This window comes from Lagopus leucura, unplaced genomic scaffold (assembly GCF_019238085.1).
Source record: "Lagopus leucura isolate 7727_CA_CO unplaced genomic scaffold, USGS_WTPT01 Super-Scaffold_100033, whole genome shotgun sequence".
Lineage (NCBI taxonomy): Eukaryota > Metazoa > Chordata > Aves > Galliformes > Phasianidae > Lagopus > Lagopus leucura.
Window position 1 is genome coordinate 72,216 of NW_024962282.1, and position 6,965 is coordinate 79,180.

At 44.9% G+C, this 6,965-nt stretch overlaps 1 long non-coding RNA gene across 1 annotated transcript in view; it reads left to right on the forward strand.

The window, feature by feature from the left end:
* The window catches only part of LOC122185935, a 35,428-nt gene that overhangs the window by 7,797 nt on the left and 20,666 nt on the right, over positions 1-6,965 (forward strand). The gene's annotated exons all lie outside the window — the stretch shown is intronic.

The following is a 6,965-nucleotide window of genomic DNA, read 5'->3' on the forward strand; positions in this document are numbered from 1 at the left end:
TATTTCAGCTACTCTACATCCTGGTGCTGCTGCGCAGAACACACTGAGACAGGAATTGCCCTGTTAGTGCTGGGATGAGAAAGCAGAAATGGGGCTGAGTGGTGAGACCTTGTGGTTGGGGGCCCTGACCTTTGTTTTAGGCTGATCTTTTAGAACAATCAACCACAGACGGACTCTAGCAGTACTTCCTGCTGCTGAGAATTCCACAGGGCTGTGACTGCCCAGCCCTGCCTGCATTAGTGAGCCCTGAGCAATAAATGGGGGCAGATATTGAACTGGCTGATACTAAGGAACTGACTGATCTGCTGCGTGTCTAACACCTGGGAGATTTGCATTAAGAGTTCATTCCTGGTGGGAGTAAAATGCTCCTGTAGGTTCATTAAGTGCCACATCTCATAGCTGAGCTGTGTAGTGAAGCACTGTGTGCCTGAAAGGCGTCTGATCCTAGCATCAAAGTCTGATTTCAAGTAGATCAACGTCCCGTAGTGAAAAAGGAGGCATGTTTGGGAGAGAGTAATAATGAACTTCAATTTGGGCAGCAGCACAAACACCAGGGCAGCAGGGTGGTGTTCCTGGCATGCTGTGTCCCCAGGCTGAGCAGCTGCTGTCCATGTTGGAGTGCTGCGGTGTGCTGGTGAGGGATGTGCTCTGAATTGGGGCAGGGAGAGAGCAGGAAACATCAGTGTTTGAACACAGTTTCTGTGTTATGCTGTTTCCATTAGGATTTGATGGGAATCTGACTAGGATGGAAGCAAAACTGCATGCTGCTTCTGCTCAGTGCTGTGAGCTTTATTCCTTGTTTCCATGATGTTTCATGGGAAGAGCATTGGACAGTCTTGGTTAGAAGCACGAAGCATGATGCTCCTCTTGTCCTGTGATTTCCATTTTAGCCTTGGAGAGGAACAAGCTGTTGGAAAACCAGCCACTGTATTGTAATGAGCGGCAGCTTCACAATCACTACTTTATCTAGTGAAAGGCTGCCTGTTCACAATCAGGTTTACTGATGCTGAGACAGTCGTATCTGATGCTTGAGTGGGCGAAGGTTTCTTGGAGCAGCAGGGCAATCTGCAGCCCTTGTGCCTGGGTGAGCACCGTACCTCCAAACCTCCCTCACAGAAGCCATATCCAAGCTGCTGACAGGCTGCTTGAGGGGCTGGTATGTGCTACAGCATCTCTGCCCATGTGTGCTGCAGATCCTCAGAAGCAGGAGCTGCACACACAAGTGCCAGTGCTGCAGTGCTCACGCTGTACCTTGCAGCATCTGTGGAAATGCAGGGAGGGGCTGTGTGTCAGATGAGCATCACTCACCCCTCCTACTTGCGTGTCTGCCTGCCTCCCTGGAAGTGTGCTATTTCTGAATGTAGGCCAGTGCTTCATAAGCCTGTGTCATTGTTTGTTTGTGTACAGCAAACAGCTGCAGGCCAGGGGGCTTGGTTTTGCACTCAAATTGCATCCTGTGGTAGACTTGCTGAGAAGTAGCTTTGCTCAGTGAGAGGGGGTGCATCTGGCAGGTCTCCAAACACAATTGGCCACTGACCCGTATGAAGGCTGTGGTGTTCCATGGGTCACCCTTCCTTCCAGGAAGGCTGCAGAGAAGCTGGCTGCCTCTTCTGCATCTCCTCCAGACTTTGCACGTTGAGATAAAGAGTGTGAAATACAGGAGAGAAGGATTGCGTCTGTAGGGATTCCTTGTGAAAAATGACTCTTGTGTTGCTAAATAGTGATATCCCCATACTTATAGCTGAACAGGCATTTGTTTAAGGCTTGGATCCCAGCTCTCACAGTTGGTTCTTGTTCCATCACTCCAGTGTGTTGGTGTAAAGCAGTGCCAATCACCTAAGAATGGCTATTACAAAATGCAGTAGTAATTCCTGTGTTAGTCTTTGGACTGTGGTGTGTTTGCTTTTGCTGAGATAAGTTGGCCTGAAACTTGAACACAGGAAGTTCTGTATTAACATACAGAAGAACTTTCTTAACAGTAGGGGTGACAGAGCACTGGAACAAGTTGCCCAGAGAGGTTGTGGAGTCTCCTTCTAAGGAGGTATTCAAGACACGTGTGGACATCTATTCCGTGTGAAGTGTTGGAGGGTGCCTGCTTTGTCTCATGTCCAGATGCCCGTGCTACAGTGCTGTAAAGAAAGTGCATTTCTCACAGTGCCATGCTCTGTATGCTCCATTCTTGCAAAGCAGGGTGCTTGGTGCTCACCAGCTGTGACTTGCGTTGGTAGAACTAAACAGCAAATCTTTGCCCCTGCCGCGTGCACACAGCCAACCTGATGGCACCATCCCTCCTCATCTGCTGCTGGCTCACTGGATGATCAGCTCGTGACTGCAAGGGGAGGAGAGCATGGTGCCTGCATATGTGGCAGGCAGGGGACTGTGGCTTGGCTATGCCCAGGCCCAGGGGTTGTCAGTTACAGAGCACGTGACTTTACAACTTGGTGCTAATTTCCGTAATTTATTATCAGCAGAAGTTGGGCAAAGGTAAAAATGGGAGGAGTCCCTAATGGAAAGTGTGTACTGTGGACTGCGGTGTCAGAGTTGTCAATTCTGATCACAGGATGTGCCATGTGTCCAATGAAACTGTTATCAGCTCTCCCTTACCTGGCTACTCCAGTCAGCTGGAGTTGGGAAGGTTGTAGCCTGGGGCAGGAGGAAGGAAACATGCTGTGCTTCATGCTGCAGTGGGGATGCAAATCCCCTGAGGCACCACTCCTTGTGCAATGCTGAGGAGCAGCCCCTTCACCTGAAACCTGCTGAACTGGCTAGTTTCTGGAGTGATGGAGTGTATTTGGATCTTGTTTTAGCAGAAGCTATAGCCTCGAAATGCTCCCATCCTTCCCTCTCATCTCTGAAATCTGTGGTCGGAGACCTGTCAAACTGGTGTGGACTGGTGGTCATAGGGCAGAAAAGACAACGAGCATTGCTAAAGGCAGGACACTTTCCCTTGCTGTTTAAGGATTGAAATGCATAGCTGTGGGTGCAGTTGACCCTGTGTGGTTTTTGGAGGGGATGGGGATGGTTGTTATGTGAGAAAGGTAGCAGCTAAGGACGTGTGGGCTGGGAGGATGCCAGCAAAGAGCTTCAGCCTCAGCTGTGTTCTTCTAACTGTCTTTCACATCACTGCCTTACCATGACACTGTGCAGTTCAGTCATCCTAAACCTGCCTTGTGTCATTTGAAGGGGTGCAAAGGTAAGAGCCTCTGTGCGCATTTGAGCTCTGACTGCCTGCAGGGTGCCTGCTGCATTGGCTCTACAGCCCTGGTCCATGGCAGGGAGGGCTCTGGGTGCTTTGTGAGCACTGTGCTGTCTGTCTGCCCTGCTGCTGACATGTTTGGCCCTTCTGCAGCAGATGAGAGCCCAAGGGAGCCTCGACATGGTATTTTCTGTTTAGGTTGTTAGCAAGGAGAATGGTGATTTGCCTTGTTTGCAGTGTTTCATACGAGGGCTATTTTCTGGAAGTGATGTGTTTGGAGGTAGCTGAGGGAAATGCAGTGTCTTGAAAAAGATGGAGGAAATAGACAACCTAAAGGTTCCCCAGCTTTTTAACCTCTACTGCAGGAGCATGTCTGCCATTATTTGTTAGAGTTTATGGACAAACACCTCTGTAGATCCTCTGATGTCTGACTGCTGTCAAAAACTGAAGTTGCTGTGTTCTGTTTCTATCAATCACTATCTTTTACTGTGTGGTTAGAGCCTGGAATCAGGTTAAGAACTGTCTCACCTCTGAAACTGTGCTTCAGACTGGGCTCCAAAGCCCCTTCACATGCTGTCTGCGGGTAGTGGGACATTTGAGTAAGGTTTTACCTTGAGAGAGACAGGAGAGGTAATGGGAAACTCAGACTTTCTTGCTGTCACCTCTGCTGCTTGCAGAAGTGACTTTCTGGATGAAGTGCAGTTTGAGAGATCTGGTAAAGGATAAGGTGTGCTTTCTAGCTAATAACAATACCTCAGGATAGAAGCTTTAAGGATGTAGTTACAGCATAAATATGGGACAATGCAGCTGTAAAAGCACCTTATTGCAAGGGGGAGGGAGGAAGTAAGTCGCACGGTGCTTTGCCTCGCTGGGAGGTTGAAGGTCACCGTCTAGAGAGCTGCTCTGAGCATGCAGGCAGCTACTCATAGGAATGGCTCCAGGGAAACAATTTCACTTCCTTCCCTTGGCTGTTGCAGAGTTCTTGTTGAGAGAAAAAGTGCAGTATTTTTGTGGTGTGTCCAAGTATTTTCATTGCTTAAATTTACGGGCTGCAAATAAGCTAAGCCAGACTTATGTTAATATCTGCTTCAAGTTATCCTCTGTTATTAGGAAAGCTTGGATGTGAATGGCTGACAAAGCAGCCTGTGAGCATTCCTGGAACAACAGCTGCTACATTGATATAAGGAACAAGCAGAATATTAATCCATGGAGCCTTGTCTGCTTTTTGTGATCAGTAACGGGCACAGCTGTAGAGAATAATGGTGTAGACTCCTCATGAGGCAGAAGTTCTCAACCTCTGAAAATGAAACAATTTAAGAGGAAATGTATTATAACTGTTTTGCTCCTGATATGCTCTACCAGCACAAGGGGGTGGCTGAGCTAGTGCTATGCACTGTTCTATTTCAATTTAGGCCTGAATAGACTGGGGTTTAACAGAACATCAGAAAATACACAGCCTAAGCACTAGAGAAGACTTGACTTCAGAATTCAGTAGGGTTTATTCTACAAATCTTAGATCAATGCCAATGTACAAGTTTTATGAATTCTCATTAAAAATACAAGTCAGTATAAAGATTCCAATAGTAATATAATGCATGATGATTCTGTTTCAAAACTTAAGGAATGAATCTAGGATTTGGACCATGCTACAGAGAAGGGGAGCGCTATGTAGAAGAAAGGATATTCAGTTTACCTCCCTTAGTTCAGGAGGGGCCTGTGCCTTATTGCCACAATACCTGAAAAAGCAGTATGAGTGCATAGCAGCCTTGCCTGTGCAGTCTCTAGGCAAAACTGTTGAATTCACTATCTTCCTCCTCTCCTCCCACCCCCACAGTTCTAGTAATTAAGATACATTTTGATTGCCTGACATCATGCCAATAACTTAAAGCTATAGCAATACTATCCCCCATCGCGACTGCAAACAGCCTTCTGAACTGTAACGTCATCTTGTGATGCACTGAAACTTCCTGCACTGTGCTCAGCGTTTTGTTCAGTGTTCCAGGAACGCTAAATAGTGATTCAGTTCAAAGGTGAATTATTTCTGAATATAGAACTGTCTGATTTTAAAATGAAATAATTATTGCAAAGCCTCAGTGCAGCTGAATACTCACATCTGGTCGTAGCTTCAGGCAAAGTTAGAACGCAAATCGGATATTTTTTGTATTCTTCTGATAATGATGAAAGCAATGATAGCTTTCACAATATAGCTGAAATTTGGCCACAATATTTCTAGATCAAATACTTTGAAATGGGAGGGAGGGGAACAAAACTACCCTTTCTTTCTGTGAACTGCCTGCACTTTTAAGAGTATCAGGCTTAATAAAGCCCTACTCTAAGCCTAGATTTTACACACACTATCTACAAGAGGTAACCTTGACGAGATGTGCACCTCTTCCCCTCATGCATCCATTTATTCCCAGTAACACTTTCACCGTGTCAAAAAAAGTGTGTCCCTCTTGCAGAGCCATTGCTTCTTGTAGCAAACCACATTACGTCACAGAGCAGGTATCATGCATCTATCTGCAGAAGCAGACCAGGAAACTGGGCTTAACAATACGCATACACTTCCAGACAGAATTTGGTGCAGACAGCGACATTTAACTGAAACTCAGCTTTTATCAAAATAGTAGCATAATACAAAAATCCAAGAACACCGGAAACAAGGAAGCTGCCGCCTTCCACGCACCGGTTAAAGAAAAGCCCCTCTTGCATAAATGGAGCAGCAGCACAGAACAAGCACAGACTTGGCTATACAAATACATCTGCAACAATCCTCCACTTGGCATCATACGGTAATGTTTTAACATCATACCAGTGATGGCAGAACCCAGTATTAAGTCATTATGCAAGCTAGTGGAGATTTCTTCTGTCTTACTCTGCTGTGCTTGCTTTAAATAAGTATTGTCATTCTGATTTGTCTTTGTAAATGCATCTTATACTCTAACAGTCACATTTAGTTAGAAGTAAAAAAAAAAAAAATTTCAGTAGCCTGTACTGAGCCTTAGTACAGTCAGGATGACAGCAAAATACAAGGATGTCATTAAACTGCATATATTATAGAAAACAGGTTCACTTTGCATTTGAGTCACGTTTAATACAAGACAGGTTGGTTTGAACGGTGAACTGGTTCTATTTGGAACAAAGTATGGCACAGCTTCCCAATATTTATGCACGTTTTGTAATTAACATTTTTTCTTTGCCATGATTATCGATTCGCCAGAAACGGTGTAACAGTCAAATGGGGAGAGTGAAGGAAAACAGATTTAGGAGAAGAAATTCAAAACAAGAAGTCTAATGATTGAAAATAAGTGACTTTTGTAAGAAACTTTATTTAATTTCATTTTAAAAAAAAGTATTCTTTCCTCAGAACAAATGCCACCTTAAAAAAAAATAAAAAAAAAATTGCAGTAGCACACACTTGCACTCAGAGGAAAACATGCAAAACAGATGGCTGAAAAAGTTTTGCATAAAAATCCAAGATCTCAGGTGAGAGTTTGCCCCCATGTGCCTCTAGGGGCCCCAGATCATGAACAGCTTTCAGTGCAATGTTTCTTGCTTCCAATTGAGGGGGGAAACATGGCAGTAGCTCATCTGTGGACAGCTACGCTCTCCTGGATGGTTGAAGTAAAACCAGTTTCAGCTCTGTTTTAAAATAGCACTGTTAAATGGTTGCGGAAGATACAAACAATTCAACAAAAATGTCAGAATCCAGTGAAAACATTTTGATTTCTACCCTGTGCCATACATTTCTTTAAAAAAAAAAAAAATT